The sequence below is a fragment of the Ambystoma mexicanum genome, chromosome 7q (genome assembly GCF_040938575.1).
Source record: "Ambystoma mexicanum isolate Mex_15411 chromosome 7q, UKY_AmexF1_1, whole genome shotgun sequence".
Lineage (NCBI taxonomy): Eukaryota > Metazoa > Chordata > Amphibia > Caudata > Ambystomatidae > Ambystoma > Ambystoma mexicanum.
In genome coordinates this window covers 604,029,984-604,056,110 of record NC_090941.1, presented here as the reverse complement: position 1 = coordinate 604,056,110, position 26,127 = coordinate 604,029,984, and positions in this window count along the sequence as shown.

Here is a 26,127-nt window from a genome sequence, read left to right as displayed (position 1 = left end):
AGTAAATAAATGCATATTCTTTTACCAAGAAACCTTGAGTAAGTGTGTGTTTGAATCACTGTATTAGTTGATCCTTTGTGTAACTTGTTCTACTGCTCACTTAAACTCTTGAGATAAATCTGGCTGCTCAGCCATCGCTGCCACTTTAGTGTAGTTTTGTAGTTTTAATTGCATGTAGTGTCCCAAAGGGTACTGCAAGTGATTCTGCCTATCAAGTACTATGGCATGGAGTCTGCCCAAAAAACATCAATGGGGCTCTTCGTTGCATGCACTGTGTCCAGCCAATGAGACAGACTCAGTGGTGGAGAAATTTTCTGTGATTGAAGCACACGAGGAGACCTTCTGAGATCAAGGTCTGGTGACTGCTTTAGCACTGAAGCCTACACCGCTACTCTACTGCCATCAACCACACTCAAACTAAGTGCAGCGGCACTCCATCCCACAGAATGTCAGTGGTGTGGGATTACTTCAGTGCTGACAAAGAAAATAGGAAGACTGCAGTTTGTCCCTTTTGCATGAAAGAAGTAAGCGGGGACAAATTGGGGGCCACATCTGGTTACATTGGGCCAGATAGCACACATGAAGAAGTACCATAAGTGGGTATAGAGGCAAGTAGGCAGAAAGAGGAGCTGCACTGGTGAGCCATTTGTAATTGTAATTGTATATTTGTAATGCACTTATACACAAGTGAAGTGTTTCAAAGTGCTTCAAGGCAGGAAGGGCACAAGGGTATATAGTCATCATTCTTAGGCCTTGAAGATTCTGAATTATCTAAACAACAGTAACTAGCATACTAGTTACTGATATAAGCGTAATAAAAGAGTGGGAGAGAAGCGGAGGGGGGGGAGAAAGACATACAAAGACAAACAAGGTTGGTCATCAGTGCACCTATGGACGAGTATTTCAGGCACAACCAAGCTAGGGGGGGGGGGCAGAGCAGGACAGGACAGACAAACCTGCTAAGCCTAGTACATTCAAAGTCGTGCAAGTGCGCAGCCAGGAAGTGTGAGGGAGGGGGACAAATACTCCCAGTCCAGCAGGGGCCAGGGTTAAGTGCAGAGTGATTGCCACTCTCATGGAACGTATTCCAAGTGCAGTAGTGCAGGCAGAGTGCGGAGGCCCGGAGTCAAGTGCAGGACTAGCTGGGTAGCCTGGGACCTGTGAGGCTCTGGAGGTGCACCAGGTGACCAGTCAGCGAACTGAGAGAAGAGAAAGGAGGTTAGCAAGGGAGAGGGAGAGAGAAAGAGGAAGAGAAGAGGAAGGTCTTGTGGAGTTTATGTAACTCAAAGACGTCCAGCATAAGAAGGAGAGAGGCAGGTAGGCTGTTCCAGAGGGAGGCACCTGCAGTGGATAAGGATCTATCCCCAAATACCTACTTGGAAAAACTGTTCACCCGCAGAGAATTGGAAGAGGTAGAGCAGAGGGCACTGGAAGGAGAGTATTTAGGAAGAGAGCGTTGTAGATAGTAAGGGCCCTGGCACCAGAAAGCCCTGTGGACTATGCATACGGACTTGAACTTTATCCTTGCAGCCACGGGAGCCAGTGAGGGATTTCAGCACTGGAGAGATGCAGTCCCTGGGCTTCAGGCCATGGATAAGTCTTATAGTTCTGTTCAGGATAAGTTGAAGAGGTCGGAGAGTAGAAGTAGAAAGACTGAGGAAGAGACTGGTGCAATAGTCCAGTCTGAAGAGAACCAGGGCTCTGGTGACTGTGAGCCTGGGGGAAAGGTGAGAAAAGGTAGAGTACCTCTGAGGAGGTGTATCTGGTAGTGGGACTTTTTGGACAGGTCCGAGATGTGAGAAGAGAAGGAGAGAGTATAGTCGAAGATGGCCCCCAGGTTGTTTGCCTCACTAGTGGGTGAGGTTGCAGGGCCAAGGATGGCTGACCAGAGTGAAAGTGGGAAAGCAGGAGCAGGGGTCCCAATGACGATGATCACTGTCTTACTGGCATTAAGGCAGAGATCATTAGCAGTACACCAGGACTGAAATGCGGACAGACACTCAGGGATGAGTGAGGAGGAGTAAGAGGCTGAGAGTAGCCTGAAAGAGAGCTGTGTGTCATCCGCATAAAACTAAAAGTTGGAGGTGTAGCTAGAGATCATGTGGGCCAAAGGGACCATGTAGACATTGAAAACCCAGGGGGCTAGATAAGATCCCTGGAGGACACCACAAGTAGAAAGAGTGATAGCAGAGAGAAATTACCCACATTCTATCTGGGAAGGATGGTCCAAGAGAAAGGATGCTAGCCACGCCAGAGCCTGATCAGTGATGCTCACGGTTTCACAGAGATGAGAGATCAGGATGTTGTGGTTTCTCACATCGAAAGCAGAGGAGCGGTCAAGAAGAATGAGGACAGTAGGAGAGTTAGAGTCAAGGTTTGAGAGCAGGTCTTCACGGGTGTTCAGAAAAGCAGTTTCTGTGCCTCTGGATGTTCTAAAGCAAGACTGATGGTCATGGAGACAACCAACAGATTCAGTGCGGAGGGTAGGCTGAGAGATAGCCAACTTCTCCAGAAGTTTGCCCAGGAAAGGAGTGATGGAGATCGGGCGATAGTTTACCGGAATAAAAGGGTTGGCAGGGGTTTTTTTTAGCAGAGGGTAAACAAGAGAATGCTCGAGAGAAGTGGGAAAAACTCCACCAAAGTGGTGAAGGAGAGGTTGCAGAGGTCTGCCAAGGCTGGAGCTAGAGAGTCAATGTTATCCTTGAGGGGCAGGGGTCCACCTGTTTGGAAGAAGCTTTCATAGACTGGATTTGTCTAGAGGCCTCCTCAGGCGTGACAGGGAAGAGGGAGGGGAGAAGAGGGGGAGTGGTGGGGACAGCTGAGGGGGACTAAGAGATGATGGTGTACGAGTGGGTGCGGGGACGAGAGAAGACAGGATATCCTGTGTTTTGGTGGTGAAGTGTGCAGCCAGGGTCGAGCAAAGGGCCTGGGTGAGTGCAGAAGAGGAAGAGGCTGCAGTAGGATTGGCCAGTTCCTTACAGACTTTGAAAAGTTTGGCCATGTTGTGACGCTGTGGTGATGGAGGATTGAATATGGACTATTTTCTTGGACCTGATGTAGAGTCTGTATTGCCTTTGCAAAAGACGGCAGGCCAGCTTGTCAGAGGGTGTGCCTGAAGATCCCCATTGCAATTCTGCTCTCCTGCACTTGTGTTTAAGGTCAGCCAGGTCAGAGTTGTACCAAAAGTTGCACTTTTTGGCAGGCTTCAGTCAGACCATGACAGGGGCAAGGATGTCGAGAGTATTGGAGATGGAAAGGTGAAAGTTAGAGAGGGCTGTATCAGCGTGGGAGTCAGCTGCAAGAGTAGTAGTAGGAGAGTAGGTTGATGGGTCGATGGATGGGTTCAATGACCCTAAAGGTTGGAGACAGTGCAGAGTGTGCCGTGGTAAAGGTCAAGAAAGCTTCAAGTGAGAGTGATCAGTCCATGAGAGTGGGGTAGTGAGAGGGATGCCTGTGGAGATAAGAGCATTGAAGATGTGGCTAGCAGTGTGTGTCGGACCAGAGGGTAGAATGGAGAGAGAGAGAGTTGCTTATGTTGCAGAAAGCTCCTGAAGAGTCAGAAGAGTCGAGATGGATATTAAGATCCTCCAGCATTGTTATAGAGGAGGCAAAGTTTCTGTACTGGAAGATTGTTTTGTTTTGCTAACTGACTGTATTAGCTGTTTTGTTTGAACTTTTTGTACAGATGCTAGAGATGGAAGCTTATTATGGAAATTTTTATTTTCATTTGCTCTATTTCTGTGTTGCTTTCTACGGACTTGCTTTTTGTTAGCCATTCTGTGGGGTCTGTTGAAACAAAAAAAATAAGGTATGGGTTGGGCTGTTGTGCAATGCATGTGTGCTGTATGCATGAGTGTCTGAGTATGATGGTAAAGATGTATCTGGTGGTGTGTAATTGTGCATTGGGCAACTACAATTAGCTGGGAAGGCTATTCTTCTATTTGTGTGTTACTATACTGCGGTTCAGATGACAGTAGAAAGTGAGCTAGTGGTGAGGATAAGCACTAATAGTACATCAAATGGTATAAAATTAAAACAATTCTTTGTTTTGTAATACTAATATTCTAGGGGCTGAGTTATGTTATTTGTGCTCTGAAAAACGGGGATTTGTGTGCCATTCTGCATGCTAATCATTTTTTAATAAATGATGATTTGTGGGCAGAATGGTGCACAAATCTTTGTTTTTTTGGTGCACAAATTACATGAATCACCTGCACAGTGTGTTTGAGTAACAGTAAGAAAATGTGTATTTGTATTTGTATTTATTTAGTTTATATAGTGCTTTACACCAAAGTGTTGCACATTTTAACAACAACAGAATACATATAACAATTAACATTATAACAGTAACAGTAGAAGCAATTTACAATTGAGAATCAGACCAACAAAAGAGTAAGTAGAGCAATTAAACTGAAGGGGAGAAGGAAAGTAGTGCAGTAGAAGTGAGAGAGATAGGGAGGGGTGGGGAAGAGTAGCAGGAGGGAAACGGATGGGGTGAAGGGTGAGAATGGGGCAGGGGGAGGGGAGGGAGATGATTAAGGAGATAAGGCAAGGAGGAGGAGGCAAAAAGGGGGAGGGGTTTCATGGTTGGGAATGGAGAAGGAGAGATTTGAGGAAAGTGAGGAATGAGGAAAAGGTAGAAATAGAGCGGAGTGAGAGAGGTAAGGAGTTCCAGTGCAGGGGGACTAGGAGAAGGAAGGAGTGGAAACGGGATGTGGCACAAGGGGAAAGAGGACCAGTGAGAAGAAAGTGGTCAGCAGAGTGAAGGGAGTGGGAGAGAGAGGAGAGAGGAGAGATTAGGGGGAGCAATATCGTGGAGAGATTTAAAGACTAGGCAGAGAAACTAAGTGAGTATTGTACTTACTCTTTTTTTGTGGAATGAGCAAGTTTCTTTGGAGTTGTTGTTTGTAGTTCAGATGTTGCTGTTTTCCAGAAGAGTGGTCTTCACTGCAATTGTAAAAGAAAGAAGTTAGTAATGTTGTGTGTTTATAGCACTGATGTTAATTGAGAGGTTCATTTTTATGTCTTTGTAGCAGTATGCTTGTTTGATTTCTGAACATAGTGTATGCATGCAGTTTCATTTGACTATGTGCAGCCTTTATATTTTATTTACATTATGTTAGTTCAAAAAGCTTTGCAAATGAGTACAATATTAAGTGTATGAAATTCACTTGTTTTTTTTTAAAGCTGTGTTATAGAATGTTAGGAGAAAGAAGAAATAATTATATATTTATTTTGCAATTTTTATAAGGTAAATGGCAGAAACTGTATAGAAAAGCATGGAATATATGCATTTGTGAAGGTGTGGGTAATAAAGCAGAAGGATGTCATTTACAGGTAGTGGTGTTATTGCAGCTGGGAGCTTTTCAATTATAGTGTCTCTATGTGTGAGTGGGTGAAGATGCATGACTTTTTACTGGCTGTGTGTAATTCTATGATACACTACTAATTATATTGTTATTTCTTCCATCTTCTAATATTATATTTTTTTTAGATTGGTGTGTGTGTAAAAAAGAAATTAGATAGCAGACAGGTTTGGAAGTAACTGTTATAGCAGATGGAAAAAATGACAGTAAGTTTATTTTATAGGCTATACAGGTTAAGTGGCAGTTACTCTGTTTATATGCATTTATAAGAGTTGTACATGTACTGTGCAGACAATATGCATACCTGTAGTTTGTATTCATGCATGTGGATATGCATGCAGCTGCAAGTAGAAATTTTGGAGACTTGAAGAGTAGTTTTTGTAATAGGTACTTTCCAATGATATGAGACTTGTACTCAGAGTGATCAACAGTACATTTGAAGTGCAGAACTCTGATGATGGAGTTAGATGTAGAGGTCCTGGATGTGATTAGTGGATGGTTGTGTGGCTGGTTAGCTGATTCCAATGAAGGAATGGCACAGAGAGTGAAGTGGAAATGGTAGAAGGGCTGTCCAAGTTACAATATGTCCGCGGACATGGCGGTTGTCCGCGGACACCGCGTATTACATACAGGGATTTTGGGGTGGAGAGGCATGCAAATGAGAATGAGCAGTAAAGTTTAGTGGGTGTGTGGTATAAGGAGAGAGTGTGTCAGAAAGTCTTTTTCCTGAGAGAAGAACAGTTAGCTATGGCTGTGTGTTTCAGAAAGCAGATTATCTGGATTTTGGGAGACTCATGGATACATTGGTTGGAAGTGCATGCAGAATGCTATGGAGTAGCTGCAGATCTTGGATTCCCTCATGTGGAAGTGCACTGGCATGGAGTGCGTGGAATTAAGTGGTTGGACTTGGTACCTCTCTGTGCTAGTTTGGAGACAGAGCTTCCACCAGACATAATTACAATTCATTGTGGAGGGAACCGTTTAGGACATGTGTCAGGAATTTCTTTGCAATTTGCGATGAAAGAAAGACTTGGGAAGGTCATGGACATGTTTCCAAATTCCCAAGTAATTTTTCTCGTATTGCGCAGAGACAAGTGTGGCTGCGCTCTTCTTCATTTGGTCCACTAATGGAGGAAGCGAGGCAGAATGTTAATAAGGCTGTGTTGGGCCTTTCTAAGAGATGTTGGCATGTCCTCTTTCCACAATGAAATTATTATGTTTTGTAGCACATAATTTTTCGCATAGATGGTGTCCATTTTACTTATGCTGGTAATCAGATTTTTCTGAGAAATGTACAAAATGCATTGCGACCTTTTGTGGAATGACAGCCATCCATTTTGCAGTAGGTTTTGACTATGTCAAGTTTTTCAAACACAAAAAAAAAACCACCAAAAGACTCTTTTCAGAGCCACCACTTCCTCCCAGAGAAAAAAGTGCAATGGTTTTGATAGGGCAGCACCCCAGAATTTAAGATGTCTGCAAACTGTCCGCGGACTTCTAAAAAAAATGCACTGGGCCCTGCTCCATTTATTTGTCACTTCTATGTGTAGACTGTGAAAAGCGGCTCTGAAAAGAGCCTTTTATTTTTTTATTTTTGTTGTTTTATATATATATATATTTTTTTTACACACAACACACTAGGAGAGGAGGGGAAAGGAGGGTAAGGGGGGACACCAAACACAGGGATAAGAAAGGGCAGGTTGAGAGAGGAAGATGTAGAGTGGGCCTTACTTAGGTAGGTAGCTGGTCTTCTCGTGCTCTTTGACCGCAGTCTCGAAAGCACTTTGAAGTCTCTTCCCCCTGCAGAGTACTGCATCACAGTACATACACAAAACTGTGACCCTCGAAAGGTAAGAGTCATCAGCACCGTGAATGGCCTGTGAGGCAGCTGGAGGGATGCGCTCTCGCACAGGAGTGCCTCTTGTGGTGAGAGGAGCGAAAACGGAGGATGTAGTAGAGGAACTCAACCTACTACGTTGATCACAAGGTACAACCTTGCGAATGGCCCCACCGTGGAACGACCTTAAGTGTCGCTTCATTGATGTTATCCCAAAGCTGTATGAACCAGGCCTCCCGTGACTCACCACCATTTTGCACTGGTTGCAGATGACCTTGTTCGTACGTGCTTTGAGTATGTCACCATGAATGGTAAATAACCGCCACACCCAAGACTCACAGCGAGTGCTGGCAGTAGGGACTTCCACTACCTCATCCTTTTCATCCTCTTCATCCTCCTCTACATCCTAACACCTTTTCCCCTCTTCAGGCCCTTGGGGAGGTGGTGGTGGTGGAGGGGGTGGGGGTGGTGCTGATCCAGATGTAGCACCAGGTGGAAGAACAGCAGCCATGGATGCCATCAGATTTCAGCAAAGGCAGCAAAATCTGGAAGATTACAAGGCAAAGTAGATAATGCTCTGTGAGATAGCCAGAAGCACAATTAAGATCAGCTCTGGGGTGTGGGCTTTTATAGGGGTGCTGGTGCTTGCTTCGCGGACACCCTCACTGTCCGCGGACAGATCGAACACCCTAAAAAGCTCAAAAGGTCCCAAAAAGTATGTAGAAAGTCAGGGTCATTGTCTGGGACATGTGCTATGGTAAATTTGTACTATAAAATACTGTGGACTGCCTGAAAAGGTACTTTAAATATGTTCGGGGACCCGGACAGTGTCTGCAATTCAGGACACAGGTTCAGCGTGGGTGCGGTCACATGATGATGTCGCAAACACGTCTGCGAAGGGAACGGGTGTCCGCAGGACACCAAATTTACAGGAACGGTTGGGTGCATGTGCGTTGGTGTTCTACGGACAGTGTTCCAGTCCTGAAATTAATTAAAAGTGCGACACAAGTGAGATGAACAGTTACGGACAGGCGCGATGTTCGTAGGACTTATGGGTGTGGTGCGCATGTGCGTAGATTCAGGCAGTATGGACAGGAATAGTGTCCTTAGGAAACCTTCATTTTGGTTAATTGCAGACAACCCGGACACCGCGCGTGTTCTGAGAACAGTCCCATTTTGCTTGCGGACATTACAGACAGGCATAGTATCCTTAGGACACCTCCATTTTGGTTAATTGCGGACAACCTGGACACCGAGTGTGCCCTTAGAGCAGTTCCATCTTGCTTGCGGACAGTACGGATGGGTGTAGTGTCCTTAGGACACCCTCATTTTGGTTAATTGCGGACATTGAGGACACCGAGTGTGTTCTTAGAACAGTTTCAACTTGCCTGCGGACATTACGGACAGGCATAGTGTCCTTAGGACACCTCCATTTTGGTTAATTGCGGACATTCAGGACACCGAGTGTGTTCTTAGAGCAGTTCCATCTTGCTTGCGGACAGTACGGATGGGTATATTGTCCTTAGAATTACTCCATTTTGGTTAATTGTGGACAACCCGGACACCGCCCATGTTCTTAAAACAGTTTCAACTTGCCTGCGGACATTACGGACAGGCATAGTGTCCTTAGGACACCTCCATTTTGGTTAATTGCGGATAACCGGACACCGAGTGTGTTCTTAGAACAGTTCCATCTTGCTTGCGGACAGTACGGACGGGTGTAGTGTCCTTAGGACACTATCATTTTGGTCAATTACGAACATTCCGGACACTCGCGCTGTCCGCGGACATCTTAACTGCCTTTTTAAAAAAAATAAGACACACAGGACTGAATTAAAACACATCTAGAGGGGGAAGCAGAAACTGACACAAACACAGGAGAATTGGGGGTTTGGAGAGGATGGATGGGAGGAGATGAATGGATCGAAGTCTCATTGTAACGTTTTTCTAGGTGGGGAGGGTTTGGGGATAGTTGACTGGGACATGGAGAGGGGGAACAGGTACATGTGGTACAATGATATTTATTTTTCTCTTTTATGTGGTCCTCCAGAAAATGTTTCAAAAGACAGAAATTTTCCATTAGCATGTCCATTTTTTCTTCCATGCGGTGCAGAGTATATTCTAAGGTGTCTTTAGGTGTATTATTCTCAATGTTTGTATGGTCTGTCAAGAAAATTAAAAATTTTAAGTACACATAAAGTTATGATTATTAATTTGGTTACATAGAGAAGTGTCTACCATTAGTATCATTATCTTCAGTCATTTCCTCACGTGGAAAATTTTCCTCAAGCCATTCCAAAGTATTGCCCATTTCTGTGTAAAAAAAAAAAATATATATATATATATATATATATATATATATATATATATATATATATATATATATATATATATATATGTTAAACAGAAGGGTAAAGGTGCTGGGGAGGAGAAAGCTCTCCCACAAACACCTACCAAAAAATGCCCAGTGATGTCATCAATGACATTTGTGATATCATCTTTGATGTCCTTGGTGTTAGTCTTAGCAATGCACGGTGGTGGTGCGAGTTATGGTTGCTTAGCTTACCATAACTGCCGAATTTCAGGGGGTTTTCAGTTTTACTTGGAACCATAACATCCCTTTAACAAAGTTCTTTTACTGAATTTCATAGGTTTTTAGTAGCACAACTTAACCATAACGTCCCTTTAACAAAGTTTTTTTACTGAATATATATATATATATAGATATTTATATATCCAAGGTTGAACAGTGAAGAAAACGCTGTTCCGGCGAGTGGCACTCCCGTATAGCAAATGCCAAAGACCGCCAGAAACAAAAAAAGAAAAGCACTGCCAATGTTGCACAGTATAACAACCTTTATTTTTTCAATACATTTAGCAGTTTAAAATCTCAACCTCCCAGTGTAAATAGTGCCGGCAGGCAGCCCGGCGTGTTTAGCCACAAGCTAGTGTGTACATTTATATACAAATATAATAAATAATTAAATCAGCTAATAATGTGTCCCTTACATTTTGGGCATACAATAAGGGAGATGACAGTTTAATACATTATTTTTGCATTACATCCAGAAATGTACAAAAGGCAAAAGTTTAGACCTGCACCCATAAAATGAATCACTGGCAATAAGGGACATCAAAGTCAGGAACGAACAGCCGTCAAATCAGAAAGCCAGATTTGTTCATATCTAAAAACAACATGTTTAGACTTAAAGGTATTGGGTATTGGTAAATCGACATTTCAACAGCAAAATATTCATTGTCCCCATCAGTCCCTAAAAAATACATTGCCCAGCAATGGAATCCAAGTGGGGATGAGGTATGGTCTGTCACACGTTTGCGTTTCATGGGAATAATAACAAATCACTTTTAACCATAGGATTCCAACTTAAGCCAAACCAAGAGAAGAATGAATATGGAGTACATTTGCAGTACTGTGAATATTAATTTCGTTTTCCTTTTTAGTCTTCATTCTTCTTTTTGTCTCATTATTTGATGTACTATATAACCATGTTGCAATTGCCTATTGAGTTGCATCTTTTTGGTTGGTTCATGTTTTATTTGATTTCTGAAAAACATTATTTTCTGTGCATAAAACAATAATAGCCTAAATAGTCCAACTCCCTGACGAAAAGTTAGACTTTGATTCATGTTTTGCCAAATATAGGTGACTTTTTGCTCAATTTGCGACAGTAAAGAATGATTAGGCACACCACTGTGAACCAATGACATATGGTTTTAGTATAGGGGTGCTAGACCTTGCTAGCCTGGGATTTTACACTTGGTTTTTATCTTTCCATATATTCATTAGTACTCTGAAGAGGCATGAGTCTTTGAAAATATCCTGACAATGCCGCAACGGTTACCAGACATTTGGTCGAAAAAAATTGGTCGACCAGACAAATGGTCGAACCAATTTGGTCGAAAACCAAATGGTCGAATTTTTTTTATTTTTATTTTGACACCTTTTTTTTTTTTGGGGGGGGGGTCCCCCCCAACCCCCTTTTTTTTCTAAAAAACCCTTTTTTTTTAAAAACGAAAACCCCGAAAAATAAATATATAATTAAAAAAAAAATCGACCATTTGGTTTTCGACCAAATTGCGTCGACCAAATGTCATTCGACCAGTTTTAATTCGACCAAATGACTGGACACCTGCCGCAACTATGCATTAAAGAATTCATCAAAAACAAATATGCATCCTCATTTTATGTGAACATCTGTATCTGACTCCAAAATGAAGTCACTATAAACATATATGGAACACTTCAAGATTCGAAACTCTAATGAGAATGTGGCCTATGAAGACCATTATGCTACACCAGAGATTTCACAAGTAAGTGGATGTCAGCTTGATAAGGATGTAGAAGAAGGCACCACCCAGTCTAATAATGAACTTGTGGCCCCTTATATGACCTAACGTTATTTCCATATAGCTGCAGTTATAGGTAGGGTTTGGGTAAGTTCCTGCCTGTGAAACTTGCCAAATTCGTCACCAATTTCGCATCCATGCACTTTGCCACTGGGGAGTGTCCTGCCTATTTCAGAGATGTCACCATCCCCCTTCGCTGGTGGAACCTCTCACGCTCAACAGTTAGTTTTAGTCTAACCATGAAACTTTGCCAGCTTTGCTGCGGTTCTCATGGTACTAATGGTTTTTAATGGTAACAATTACAGCCCATTGTGGAATGGCCAATCCCTAGGCATTTTCATTTGACCTGTCAACTTTGAGCCAGCAGTTTGACTGTTACAGACCTGCTGACTTATCCAAAGTAGGATAAATATATGTGGATGGTCTGGTGGCTGCCTCAGTCACTGACGTGCTACTGCTTAGGGTACTTGTTGACTATGACTACTACTGCTACTGCTCTGCACTTATACTTCTGCAAGGCGCTGCTACTGTTGCTATGGTCCTATGTGTTTCGATCGGCATGTTTCTTTTCACAGAGTGTTTTGCTGAATATTTTCAGCCAACAAAACTCATCGACATTTTTGATTTTTTATTTGGATTTGGGGGGGTTCCCCACAAAACCTTCTTCACTTTCATCTAATACCTATTCCTCACAACACCTATCCCTTATATCCCCTGAAAACCTTCAGCAAAAAGCTCAGTGAAAATAATCTTGGCGATGTAACATCATCGTACCACTGCTACGCCTCTTTCGATTGGTAAGCCTGTATTGGATTTGGGGGTTTCCCCACAAACCCTTCTTCCCTTTCATGAAGTACCTATTCCTCACAACACCTATCCCTTATATTCCCTGAAAACCTTCAGCAAAAAGCTCAGTGAAAATAATCCTGGCGATGTAACATCATCGTACCACTGCTACGCCTCTTTCGATTGGTAAGCCTGTGTTATGTTCTTGTCTTTGCTCTTGCTGTATCTGTTTGTTCTTCTTGTTCTTCTTTTCGCCAATTTGGCTGGGCGGTGTCTACTTTGGCAGCCAGCTTAGTATTTGCTTAGTTTTGGCTTCATTTTTATTTAGCCTTGGTTGACATTTACTGCTCAGCAGTCATGCTTCCACATGACCTTACCCTTGCTTCCATTGAAATGTTCTTAGGTTGGCTGGGGCAGCTCATCTATCTCACGTCTTTGGGAAACACCTTGTATTGCTGTTGTCCCATGCTTTCACATGGCCCTTCCCCAACCTTCCCTTGAAATGTGTGTAGGATGGTGTTGTGCTCAGCTGCTAATAGTCTTTGGGCCTCATTACGACCCAGGCGGTAAGTTACCGCCTGGGTCGTACCTTTACCACCATGGCGTAAACTATGTTTACGCCATGGTGGTTGGCGGACTTACCGCCCCATTCCGAGGTTGGCGGGGCGGTAAGTCCCCAATCCCCATTTACCCTTCCCCATTCCCATTTTTGCCCCATAGGGCATAATGGGAGTGGGGAAGGCGTTAATTACGCCACCGTAAATTACGGTGGCGTAATTACCAAAAAGGTCCCTTAGCGCCATGGATTTTAACACCTGCTAAAAGCAGGTGTTAAATCCTCCATGGCGCTAAGGGACCTCGGAATCAGGCGGTAAGGGTCGGCGCTGTTTACGCCGCCATAAACCCCTTACCGCCTGGGTCCTAATGAGGCCTTTTGTATTTTGATTTTTCATAAACATGAGCAAAAGCCATGGCCATGTCCATGCATCGTATATCAGACACACATGTTTTTGAAGTAAAAATAAACACAATGGTGATGCTGCTCTTGACTCCTGTGGGTCATCACGGGCTCTGCCAGTGGCACTGGCAATGAGTAGCATTGTTCACCGTGAGCGATAGAAAGCTGCAACACATGTCAGTTCTGGCAGTACTGTTAGGGAGAATTCTCAAAATGTGCTAATTCCCCTTACCTTTTGAGACCCCGAGCAACTTGGCTGGATTTCTAGGATTTGATTTGTTTTACCTGGGAAGAGTGCGAGCCTTTTTTCTCACTCTTCCATGTATTTTGTGTGTGTTTTACTTTTGTGTTCTTTCGTTATGGAGTTTTAAAACAACTCCATAGCCATCATCTTTTTCTGTGTGTCACACAGCACCTTCAGTGCAGTGGCACAGGGGTGTCTTTCTGACTCCCCACCCAAGGTTTAAATACCTTCTCTGGGACTGACTACTGCCTGCCAGAGCATGCAAAGTTACATTGGCTTTACTAGTCTTTTTAAATTTACTAACCCAGCACACCCTATCTTCCTTTAGAGTGCTGGAGGGGTTGCCTAACTTCCCCTGAGTCAAAACACTCATGAACAGTCAAATGTTACCTTTTCCTACTTTGAATGGCTGGTGGCAGTGGTTTAGATCAACTACCGTGATTTTTCCCGACTGCTAACAATGGTAGCTAAAATATTGTTTTTCAATATAGCGCCCAAGACCTATCTGTAAAAAACAGACTCTGATCATCTTTTTTTGCCATTTCTTTTAGGAAAAGTGCTTCTTGTGTTTGTCTCTGCGCACCAAACCAGGTTTGTTCCCTTTGTTCATTGGCCTTTGGTGGGCTTCAGTGCTGAAGCCCTCCTCTGGCGCCTGAGTCTCTGGGGTGGACCGGATGTGAGGGAGGTGCCCGAAACTCCCTGTGCTTACTCTCCTAGGAGACCTGAATGCACTCTGGCGTGATTGGACGGCTGACTGTCTGGTAAGGACTTTGAAAGCAGAGTCGACCACTGGAACAAAAGAACCGAAGACGAGCTGAAGGAAGAAGACTGCTGCAACTCCTGGACCACCGGTGAAGCTCTTCTGCGGTCCAAATTGCATGAAACTTCATCAACAGAGAAGCCCTTCAAGGTTAACTTGTTCCCTTGAGTTTGGTGGGAACAACCAACTCGCAAGCCACCTGGACACCGTCCCCATCTGGTCGAATTTTCATCAGAGTGCTGTTGAAAACCGGATAGCCAGAGGGAAGGAAACCAGCTTGTGGACTTTAAGGAACTCACACCTTAAACCAACGTCTTGCTAAGCTTGTGGCCTCATCCCTAGGCAGTGCAGGAACCCCTCAATGTCATCCTTCTTGTCCCCACAACTGAAGCTCGGAACAGCGAGATCTGCTCGAACTGCCAGGAACAACTGCCTCAGCTACAGAGTTTCTTCACTAACAAGGTACTGTGCAAACGTGGTCCGGAAATCTTTTCAGCCACAGAAAAAGTGCGTGAAACTTTCCCAACTTTGAAAGCATGTCCTTCCCTAAACATTCATCAAACATTTTGCCTGGCCAAATTCTTCTAAAAACCATGTCAAAGACTTTACCATTACTACCAGAACTGTGCTATCCAATACAAAGACTCTGAACCATTGACTTTAGCCCAGGCCTATGAGATGAATTTCTGGTTGTAGTATACTGAAAAGCTTTGCCCTGCCTATGAATGCATTTGTGATGTTGATTCTTATAACCTTGTCTTTTTACCCCTTTTAGAAGTATATGAAGTGCCATTTTGCTCCCACTTCAGGAAAGCTAAACTTATTTATTTACTTACCGGTTGTGTATTTGTGGTTTATTAGTGTGTGATATGAGCTACTCTTGCTATTGTAATGTTTTCAAACTGACTGAGTAAATAAATGCATATTCTTTTACCAAGAAACCTTGAGTAAGTGTGTGTTTGAATCACTTTATTAGTTCGTCCTTTGTGTAACTTGTTCTACTGCTCACTTAAACTCTTGAGATAAATCTGGCTGCTCAGCCATCGCTGCCACTTTAGTGTAGTTTTGTAGTTTTAATTGCATGTAGTGTCCCAAAGGGTACTGCAAGTGATTCTGCCTATCAAGTACTATGGCATGGAGTCTGCCCAAAAAACATCAATGGGGCTCTTCGTTGCATGCACTGTGTCCAGCCAATGAGACAGACTCAGTGGTGGAGAAATTTTCTGTGATTGAAGCACACGAGGAGACCTTCTGAGATCAAGGTCCGGTGACTGCTTTAGCACTGAAGCCTACACCGCTACTCTACTGGCTTCAACCGCACTCAAACTAAGTGCAGCGGCACTCCATCCCACAGAATGTCAGTGGTGTGGGATTACTTCAGTGCTGACAAAGAAAATAGGAAGACTGCAGTTTGTCCCTTTTGCATGAAAGAAGTAAGCAGGGACAAATTGGGGGCCACATCTGGTTACATTGGGCCAGATAGCACACATGAAGAAGTACCATAAGTGGGTATAGAGGCAAGTAGGCAGAAAGAGGAGCTGCACTGGTGGGCCGTTTGTAATTGTAATTGTATATTTGTAATGCACTTATACACAAGTGAAGTGTTTCAAAGTGCTTCAAGGCAGGAAGGGCACAAGGGTATATAGTCATCATTCTTAGGCCTTGAAGATTCTGAATTATCTAAACAACAGTAACTAGCATACTAGTTACTGATATAAGCTTAATAAAAGAGTGGGAGAGAAGCGGAGGGGGGAGAAAGACATACAAAGACAAATAAGGTTGGTCATCAGTGCACCTATGGACGAGTATTTCAGGCACAACCAAGCTAGGGGGGGGCAGAGGAGGACAGGACAGACAAACCTGCTAAGCCTAGTACACTCAAAGTCGTGCAAGTGCGCAGCCAGGAAGTGTGAGGGAGGGGGACAAATACTCCCAGTCCAGCAGGGGCCAGGGTTAAGTGCAGAGTGGTTGCCACTCTCATGGAACGTATTCCAATTGCAGTAGTGCAGGCAGAGTGCGGAGGCCCGGAGTCAAGTGCAGGACTAGCTGGGTAGCCTGGGACCTGTGAGGCTCTGGAGGTGCACCAGGTGACCAGTCAGCGAACTGAGAGAAGAGAAAGGAGGTTAGCAAGGGAGAGGGACAGAGAAAGAGGAAGAGAAGAGGAAGGTCTTGTGGAGTTTATGTAACTCAAAGACGTCTGGCATAAGAAGGAGAGGCAGGTAGGCTGTTCCAGAGGGAGGCACCTTCAGTGGATAAGGATCTATCCCCAAATACCTATTTGGAAAACTGTTCACCCGCAGAGAATTGGAAGAGGCAGAGCAGAGGGCTCTGGAAGGAGAGTATTTAGGAAGAGAGCGTTGTAGATAGTAAGGGCCCTGGCACCAGAAAGCCCTGTGGACTATGCATAGGGACTTGAACTTTATCCTTGCAGCCACGGGAGCCAGTGAGGGATTTCAGCACTGGAGAGATGCAGTCCCTGGGCTTCAGGCCATGGATAAGTCTTATAGTTCTGTTCAGAATAAGTTGAAGAGGTCGGAGAGTAGAAGTAGGAAGACAGAGGAAGAGACTGGTGCAATAGTCCAGTCTGGAGAGAACCAGGGCTCTGGTGACAGTGAGCCTGGGGGAAAGGTGAGAAAAGGTAGAGTACCTCTGAGGAGGTGTATCTGGTAGTGGGACTTTTTGGACAGGTCCGAGATGTGAGAAGAGAAGGAGAGAGTATAGTCGAAGATGGCCCCCAGGTTGTTTGCCTCACTAGTGGGTGAGGTTGCAGGGCCAAGGATGGCTGATCAGAGTGAAAGTGGGAAAGCAGGAGCAGGGGTCCCAATGGCGATGATCACTGTCTTACTGGCATTAAGGCAGAGATCATTAGCAGTACACCAGGACTGAAATGCGGACAGACACTCAGGGATGAGTGAGGAGGAGTAAGAGGCTAAGAGTAGCCTGAAAGAGAGCTGTGTGTCATCCGCATAAAACTGAAAGTTGGAGGTGTAGCTAGAGATCATGTGGGACAAAGGGACCATGTAGACATTGAAAACCCAGGGGGCTAGATAAGATCCCTGGAGGACACCACAAGTAGAAAGAGTGATAGCAGAGAGAAATTACCCACATTCTATCTGGGAAGGATGGTCCAAGAGAAAGGATGCTAGCCACGCCAGAGCCTGATCAGTGATGCTCAGGGTCTCACAAAGATGAGAGATCAGGATGTTGTGGTTTCCCATATCGAAAGCAGAGGAGCGTTCAGGAAGAATGAGGACAGTAGGAGAGTTAGAGTCAAGGTTTGAGAGCAGGTCTTCACGGGTGTTCAGAAAAGCAGTTTCTGTGCCTCTGGATGTTCTAAAGCAAGACTGATGGTCATGGAGACAACCAACAGATTCAGTGCGGAGGGTAGGCTGAGAGATAGCCAACTTCTCCAGAAGTTTGCCCAGGAAAGGAGTGATGGAGATCGGGCGATAGTTTACCGGAATAAAAGGGTTGGCAGGGTTTTTTTTTTAGCAGAGGGTGCACAAGACAATGCTCGAGAGAAGTGGGAAAAACTCCACCAAAGTGGTGAAGGAGAGGTTGCAGAGGTCTGCCAAGGCTGGAGCTAGAGAGTCAATGTTATCCTTGTGGGGCAGGGGTCCACCTGTTTGGAAGAAGCTTTCATAGACTGGATTTGTCTAGAGGCCTCCTCAGGCGTGACAGGGAAGAGGGAGGGGGGAAAAGGGGGAGTGGTGGGGACAGCTGAGGGGGACTAAGAGATGATGGTGTACGAGTGGGTGCGGGGACGAGAGAAGACAGGATATCCTGTGTTTTGGTGGTGAAGTGTGCAGCCAGGGTCGAGCAAAGGGCCTGGGTGAGTGCAGAAGAGGAAGAGGCTGTAGAAGGATTGGCCAGTTCCTTACAGACTTTGAAAAGTTTGGCCATGTTGTGACGCTGTGGTGATGAAGGATTGAATATGGACTATTTTCTTGGACCTGATGTAGAGTCTGTATTGCCTTTGCAAAAGACGGCAGGCCAGCTTGTCAGAGGGTGTGCCTGAAGATCCCCATTGCCATTCTGCTCTCCTGCACTTGCGTTTAAGGTCAGCCAGGTCAGAGTTGTACCAAGAGTTGCACTTTTTGGCAGGCTTCAGTCAGACCATGACAGGGGCAAGGATGTCAAGAGTATTGGAGATGGAAAGGTGAAAGTTAGAGAGGGCTGTATCAGCGTGGGAGTCAGCTGCTAGAGTAGTAGTAGGAGAGTAGGTTGATGGGTCGATGGATGGGTTCAATGACCCTAAAGGTTGGAGACAGTGCAGAGTGTGCCGTGTTAAAGGTCAGGAAAGCTTCAAGTGAGAGTGATCAGTCCATGAGAGTGGGGTAGTGAGAGGGATGCCTGTCGAGATAAGAGCATTGAAGATGTGGCTAGCAGTGTGTGTCGGACCAGAGGGTAGAATGGAGAGAGAGAGAGTGAGTTGCTTATGTTGCAGAAAGCTCCTGAAGAGTCAGAAGAGTCGAAATGGATATTAAGATCCTCCAGCAGGAGGAGTTGGGAGGAGGAGGAGAAGAGAGAAGATGCCCGGTCAGCCCATTCTGAAAGGAAGAGGGTGGTCTGGCCCGGTGGCCGATAGAAGGTGGCCAGACTAAGAGAGGAGGCAGGAGAAAGAGAGCCTGCAGACCAGGCATTCAAAAGAGTAATAGGCCTGAGTGGGGATGGTGGAAAAAGGGAACCACTCTGGAAAGATTAGGCAACTCCCCCTCCTGTTCTGCTGAGCCAGGGTTCAGAAATGATCTTGTAGCCTTCAGGTAGAAGAGTATCAGAAATTGTGATGGAGCTCTCCTTAAACCAGGTCTCAGTGAGGGCACGAACATCAAGGTCTAGGTGTTCCAGAAGGTGGCAGATATTGGAAAGTGCTTGACTGCGGAGCGCAAGTTAAGCGTGGCAACATGAAGCACATTGCTATTTTTGAAAGACTTACGGAGGGGTGCAGGGGACAGAGGTTCCCCCCCGGTAAGCGGTGCAGGTGCCTGAGAGATAGAGGTAAGAGAAGACAGAGGGGCCAAAGGGAACGCAGGCAAGGGAGCCAGGACAGTGGTAGATGGCAAGGAAGCCAGTGAGGAGGAAGGTGGAAAGTTGATAAAGAGGCTGAGGAGCCTATCAAAAAGAAGGAAGTTGGGTTGGGGCCCTTGTACCAAGACTTAACCATTGCGATAGACATTTATGATAACCCTGGAGGTCAAGTAGAAGGCAAAAAGGACCGCCCACCGAGTGCCACCATTGATGTGTAAGCACAGATTAAACAATACAGAGTGCAAGTGCAACACCAATTCAAATGTACCCTACAGGCAACACAATGCGTCAGCCAATGCTTTCTGTGGCTTTGGAGAAACAAACAACCTTTGATTACAAAATTCATTTCCCAGCTACTCAAGGCTCTGACAACAAAGATGCTTCCCATTGATCTGCTGCCCTTCTCCTTTGTTGAGAAACAGGGCTTCCGACAATTGATGGCATGATCTGTAGGAAGGTTGAAGACTCCAAGTTATTATTATTTCTCAAGGGTCGCAGATCCTGCTCTTTTTATAAAAAGGTGGAGAAGGAGCTGCTGAAGGCATTCTAAGAGGTAAAGAATGGGGACCTCATAATGGACATGTGGACGAATGCACAGAACACTGTTGGTAACTACTCTGCATTAGCCCATTGTGGGCCTCATTATGATGTTAAGGATTTTAAAGATGCAGCACACTCCAGACCAGGAGTCTTTCTACTGGCCAGGGATGCAGCACACAATTAATAAGCTTTATGTTTATTTCCTTTAGATTACATTTTTGAGAAAGTAGCCAACCCGTTTCACCCCCCCCTAACATACACCCCATGTCGCAATGGACCATGAACCAGGTCAGTGTGTAATAATGACATTCTATTTATTTTTTATTTTGAATAAAAATCAAAAACATTCAATATAGGGCAGCAACACAAGATACACAATGCACAACTGAATGAAAGCAATAATACTTTTCGGGTAGTATTTTTAGATAGCACCACAGTTAGGCATTCCCCCTGCAGCACCCCCTCGAACACCTGCTAATCAAATTGTGTGTGGGTGGAGTGGAGTTGCATCGAGTCAGATATACTAGGCAAAAATCAGAATGCAAATCCGACCTACCACTCCTGAATGGGAGGCTCAAAATCTGATTAAGCTCCCTTGAAAAATTGGCAAAATTGTACTTGAAATTACTGAATGGTTATTTTACATTTGCGGTTGAATGAATAAAGTAAGAATGTGCATGGCTGTACTAATGAGGCAAGAAATCGTATGAGTTACAAGGCAGTGTACTAAACAACAGGCATACAGTTTATAAAAGCGACTTTGGAAGGAAAAACACAGTGCAGCAAAAATCACATGTGGCAAAATTGCAATTGCTTTGTTTCACGGGTTTAAAATAGGCAAACAACTTCAGAAATGAGCTAAACAGACAGAATCGAAAATCGGTTTTGCTAATGAAGGACAAGGCACATAACAGGTATGATACTAAAGTGAAAGGGTGACTCTGGATGGGGACAGTATGGGATTCTTTGTAGGAAAAAAAAAGTCGGCTTTAATAATGAATGCAGTTACACGGGCAAAATCGGTTTTAAGAGGAAAATGACAGGTTCCAATCAGAATATTTTTTATTGGCTAGATTATTAAAGAAAGACCATGCCCGCGAAAAGGTTGATTTGCAATGTTAATCCATTCACGCTATGTGCCTCTTTATATGGGAATTATTTAAGTTATTCCAAATAGTACTAAGGATTTATGTAGCTGACTGAAATGATTTAGAAAGAATGACGCTAATACATGGAGATAAACACAGATTTTCCTAAGGACAGGATACACAGAGGATTCTGACAATTTTAAGAAGTTACTAGGATGTTTATAGGATTTCTATGGGATTGGACATTATACACGGTAACAAAGCAATGGATGAAGCTTGTTGGTTACTGGGGAAGGGTGATACTTACAAAGAGCACTTGATTGGGGTAGTTTGGACAGCCAGCTGGATCTTTGCTCAGTGGCACAGGGGTCTGGTCACTCTGCAGAGGCGGCTCTCCTCTAGGGACTCAGCGAGGCAACCGGGTCTGGTCTCAGTGCACAGCGGGGTGGATCAGATGGGCAAAGCAGGTAGCTGGATAAAGCAGGTCTGGTCACTGGATAATCCCAAAAGGGTTCAGCAGCCTTTCCTCCTTTCTCCCTAGATTATTGGGATTTGTGTAGGGTTTTAATTCTGGACAGGTTCTGTCTGAATAGGAGGTACTGCATGGATCAGGGTCAGCTACCCCTGGCCTGGCACTGGAATCTGGAATCTTGCAGAGAGAATGTGGAATGCCTGGATCTCTGAATGTTGCGGGTTAGATTTTGTTACGCTCACCTGGTCTCTGCGCAGGCATTTGGGCACAGTCACAGCCCTCCCAGGGATGAAACTCCTCTTGTCTGTTCCTCCCTCTGTGTCTGTGTGGGGAACTGCAGTGATGAGCAGTGTGGTTCCTGCTGAATGATGATGATGAGCTTTCCGTCCTGCTACTTCTGGCAGGGGCGCTTGTTGAAGGGAACCGAGTTCCTTCATTGGTCCCTTGTTGTGGAAGTCCAGGCCAGATGCCACTAGTCCACTTCTCTTGTAGGTAAGTGTTTCCCTTGTTTCCACTTGCCTGCTTGTCTTCCGACTGTTGTAATTGTATTTGTAAAGTTTGTTCTCTGTCCTTTGTATGTATGTCTCTTTTCTCTGCTCTCTCCCCTTGCAGGTGGTGTAGCGGTGCCGGCGGTAGCTGCGGTAGAAGAAGCGGAGTCGGCTGGTAAGTAGCCTTTAATGCTGCCTTAGGGTGCACGTGGGTTTTAAATGCGGCGTGACCCTGGGTTGGGTGTTTTTGGGAGTTCTAACCTTGTCTTGTCTTCTTTTCTCATTTCAGGACTTCGGCTTCGTGGGACAGAGAGCACAGGTGCTGCAGCGTTGATTCAGGATCTGCCAAAAAGATGGAGCATTGCCGTGAGATGCGAGCCAGGGTCCAGGTAAGAATGCTGTTGTTGCAGGATCACCAGGTAAGTACCTAGTCCAGGTGGCAGTGAGCTTCGGCACGGAGGTGCAAAGTAACACGAAGCATTTGCTTGAGGGATTGGTGGATTTATATAGTCTTGTTCCCGGCCACACCCAGTAGCTCCTGCCTGCTGCCACGCCCTGCCACACCTGATGAATCAGCACCTGAAGACCTGGCCTAGGGAGCCACGCCCGATGAGTAGGCACATGGGGATGTTCTCTGGAATAAAGGCTTTCAGCACCTGGAAAGTTCTTGTAAAATAAAAGCACTCCAGCACTGAAGTAAAATAAAAGCACTCCTGCACTGAAATAAAGTGTGCATTGAAGTAAAATAAAAGCACTCCTGCACTGAAATAAGTCCAGCCAGGGCCCCTGTGTTTATGAGTCCTAAAGGGACATAAGTAGGTCAAGTGACCCATTGCCCCCATCACTAGATGGTGTGTTTTTTGTGTTCTGGGGCCCGTGGTCATGACAGATTTTGAATGCTGGATTTTTTTAATGTCTTGAATTTTGAATGTCTCCTCCTGATATAGGCCGGATGAGATCAGAGGATTTTTACTATGTGGGCAGAACTAAGCTGGACATAACTCTAAAATCAGATAGGTCAGCCTGAGGAGGTTGCCACCCCCCTGCAAGCAGATTGGACTGAAGGAAGTGACTCAGTTTTAGTGTGTGTGTTTTTATGAGGTGCTTTGCTATGCCACAGTTACTTTTGCCAAAATCAGTTATGAAATAAAACCCTCATGTTTATAAACATCACCCATATAAATAAATTAGATAGGAAAATACTATATTTCACATGGAGCATACTATTCCAAACCCCAAGTTTGTACGATGCTGTTTAGTCCTTCTGGCAATCTTTCACAATTTCTATGGCAAATATTTCCCCTAACAAGTAAAAATGCATACACAGAAGCTTATCAATGTCGAGCATATATGCAACAAGTTTCATAACTGTACCATGTACGATTTTCTCAGAAATGTAATTTTCCTGGCCTTTGCATCCCCCACATGCTAGGAAGATCCACTTCATCTTATTTCATGGCGCAAACATTACATTCAAGCTGTCAAAATTTTACATTACTGATTCTTTAGATTACTGACATAAATGTATTTAAATGAAATCATATGGGCCAGCTTTGTTCCAAAAAGTGGGCAGTCCTTTCAACCTCCCCAGCCAAATGTCATGCTCTGGTCAGCTTTGCCCAGAGGCTGCTATGACTCCCCATTGATCTTAGACAGTTGAAGCTGAGGAGAGGTGTCAGTGGAATTCACACTTCAGTGACAGGGTTGTCCATTGTCCCAAGCTGCAGCAATGCCGCTCCGTCTGATGAAATCACCACTTCCCACACCTCTGGGCCTTTCATCTGGAAAAGGAACTTTCTTTCCCATGGGGCTGGCACATTAGCAGTGCCTGCCTTTGCAAAGACTGGTTTGACAGCAATTTCTGGGCATAGCCATGATGTTGAAGTTCTTTTTTTTGGGGAAAAATAAACTACACAGAGTACAATTTACTTATATTTTGGCAGCTTTTCTTCCCACCATATATAGTTTTGTTTCTGGGCATGTTACAGTGTTGTTTCCCTTTTGCTTATACAATGGCAACCCACTGCTTTACAGAGCAGTGCAACACTGGTTAATTTTACTTTCCCTGGTCATTTACAAATGTGATTTTTCTCACATCTTTATTCTGAACATTTCCATAGCTCTGGTCAATTTCTAATACGCAGGAATCTGTTCAAAACAAGGGTTCTTTGAAACTGACATAAGCAAAGGGAGAGAAAGAGCTTCTTATGAAGAGTTTTGCCTATGTTACTTTGTTGCTAGAGGAAACGCTTGCCGTACGGCCTGAAACAAATTTCTCTGCTCTTACACAGGTTTTACTTGACACATAATGCCTTTCTGCGAGGAATGACCCTCCTTTGATGGTGTTCCTCCTGAAGATAGCTGGGCATGGATGTGTTTTACTGGAACCAAACTGTGTAATGTTGAAAAGATGGAAATAGCACCAGTGCCAAATCATTTTAAACACAAAACATTTTCTCTTTCAATTGCAAGTCTTGAGCTGGCAGCATAGCAGCGCTGAGCCAGGCTGCTTTTGAATTCTTCTTTTTGGTGCACATGAAGAAATAACTGCAGCCATTCTTGGGGTGTTCTATGTTCCATCTCGCCCAACGTGTGCTCCGCAGTGCCAGAGCAGCCATCATATTTGGTAACGACTTAAAATGCAGTTTTTATGCAAGGGAATAAGTGCTCAGCAGAGCCAGCGCAGTCATTCTTCTTTTAACTGCTGAAAATGCAGTTTGGTGGTGCAGGGGAATCTGCTGGGCTGGTAAATGTGCCCCACAGAATCTCCCCCCTGTTTTCCCAGGACTTCTTGTTGAGGGAGAGTAGGGTAAAGTGGGGTTCATCGGGTGGAGTTCTTCTTTCATCAGGGAGCGGTACGCCAAGATCTTCCCTTTGGTTTTCGTGGGAGAGTGTGGAGCAACACACCCTTTCCTTCCTTCCCTTTCCAGGTCCCGGGGGGGGGTCCTCATCAGTCTAAGAGGGAATGGAATTAGTACTCTAATAGGAGATCAATGAAAACAGGTTCCAGAATCTTTCACTGACTGTCTTCCCAGAAGGTTGACATCAGTGGGACAAGGCATACAGGTGTACTTATCAGGGATGTTTGAAAAATGTCAGAAAACCACTTACCATAGTTTCATTACATATTTTTGAAATAACACTGAGGCAAATGACTCCCTGTTAGGCAGATATACCTAGGGACCTACATATTCCCTTCTGCTTTACCTATGGTCCTACCTATTCCCTTCTGCTACTTCTTTTTTCTTTTTTCTCATTCTCCAGATGTCTCCTCTATTTGACTTTCCTTTGGTTCCTCAATCAGCTGCAAAGTGTGTCTTGGGTGACAACTTTTTAACTGGTTAATGTGTACCCATTTCTCTTCTGACAGCTCTCCTTTGGGGATGTGGATTCTGTAGGCGACAGTTGATATTTTATCTACAATTTCAAAAGGAGCACGCCAGGAAGGGAGACATTTTCTCTCCTTAGTCTGGTTCCTCTGAAAATTGTACAAGTAGACCCTGTTTCCTACTTGGCATTCCTTTTTGGTTGTTTTTAATGCATATTGAGTTTTCATCCCCTCTGCCGATTTTTCCAGATTCCGCCGAGCGTACACAAAAGCATGCTGAAGGTGTTTTCTTAGATTCTCAACATATTCATGAGTTATGGAGGCGTTTATCAGTGTCTGCTCTTGTGTTCTATAGAGCAGATGCTGTGGTAGCACCAACCTTCATCCAGTCATTAGCTCAAATGGAGACATTTTGGTTGCAGAAGATGGTGTAGATCTGATGGCCATCAATACAAGCGATAATCGGATGTCCCAACTTGTCCCAGAATCTGCCACAAAGTTTTTTAGAATGCTCACAATTGTTTTATTTTACCTCTCAACTTTCCCACTAGAAGATGGGTGGTATGCAATATGAAGTTTCATTTTTACCCCAAGTATCTCCCACATCTTTGACATCACTTCACTGGTGAAGTGACTTCTTCGGTCTGACTTAATCCTTTGGGCTAGGCCAAAATACAAGAAGATGTGGTTGATCATAAGGCCAGCTGCTGTTTCTGCCTTGCAATTTGGGGCTGGTAGACATTCCACCCATTTGGTAAACAAGCATGTCACTGTTAACATGTACTTGTTCCCCCTAGAGGAGCAAATCACGGGCCCGATGAAATCTACTTGTACATCTGACCAAGGCAGTGTCATCCCCCTCTT